The sequence below is a fragment of the Elgaria multicarinata genome, chromosome 22 (assembly GCF_023053635.1).
Source record: "Elgaria multicarinata webbii isolate HBS135686 ecotype San Diego chromosome 22, rElgMul1.1.pri, whole genome shotgun sequence".
NCBI lineage: Eukaryota > Metazoa > Chordata > Lepidosauria > Squamata > Anguidae > Elgaria > Elgaria multicarinata.
In genome coordinates, this window is record NC_086192.1 from 14,543,986 (window position 1) to 14,545,218 (window position 1,233).

The window sequence follows — 1,233 nt, forward strand, 5'->3', positions numbered from 1 at the left end:
TCAGTCTGCACCTGACCATCTGTTCACCAGTCACAGGCTGAAGCCCCGGGGTCATTACATCTGACGCTGTGAAGTGGGAAACGCGGAGGGAAGGTGGTGTGATTGGGGAGCTGGAGGTGCAGGCCACCGGGATCCGTGCAGGCCACATTTTTCTGTGCTGAGCACCACTGAGTCCTCGCAGGGGTCGGTCAGCAGCACAAGACTTTGTCCTGCCCGAATTTTGTAAAGTCTTGAGGCTTTTCCCTTCCTCAATAAACAGGATCCAGGCCACGCAAAGAACAGCCTGTGGTTGCCCTAGAGTAGGGGGGGGATCTCTTTTGGCCTGAGAGCTAAATTTGATTTCGGAGGGTTTTGGGGGGGGGGGAGAGGGGCGTCCCAGGGTTGGGTGGAGCCAAACACACACACACACACCAACCAAGCCCAGCGTATTGTAGTATAAAGACCTTACTGCCGGTAAATAACTAGCATAGAATCCTAGAATAGCAGAGTTGGAAGGGGCCCACAAGGCCATCAAGTCCAACCCCCTGCTCAAGGCAGGAATCCACCCTAAAGCATCCCTGACAGATGGTTGTCCAGCTGCCTCTTGAATGCCTCTAGTGTGGGAGAGCCCACCACCTCCCTAGGGAACTGGTTCCATTGTCGTACTGCTCTAACAGTCAGGACGTTTTTCCTGACGTCCAGCTGGAATCTGGCTTCCTGTCACTTGAGCCCGTTATTCCGAGCAGAGGCGTTTCAAGCTTTTAGAAAGAGGCGGAAGAGGACGGCCTCACAGAAGCACCATGCAATTGCTGCAGCCGTGTGGGGAACGCTGGAGGGCGGGATCGGGAGGACCAGATCCAGTCCCAGGCGAGAAAGCGCCGTGTTGCACAACTCCAGGCTCGGTAAACTTGAGAGGAGCCCGTTTCAAGTAGCGTGTTAGTGCCTAGGTTAACCTACTGTGTGTGTGTGTTAAAGTCTAATCTTTCAGAAGGACGCGATTTAGAGAAGGACGGAGCAGCCGTCAAGCAGCACAACAGCTCTTGGCGTGTCGTTGTTTGAGGCAGGGGGTGCCGACCTTATTCACACGGACCGAGCGTATAAATCCAACTGGTTAGTTTCGTAGAGCTAATACCAGCCCAGGCGATGCGGCTGAAACGCCTACCTCGCAGCAAAAGCCTGCCACGAGAGGAAATACGTTCTCCGCCGGGGGGAGAGAGAGAGAGAGAGAGAGAGAGAGAGAGAGGACAGGAGCCG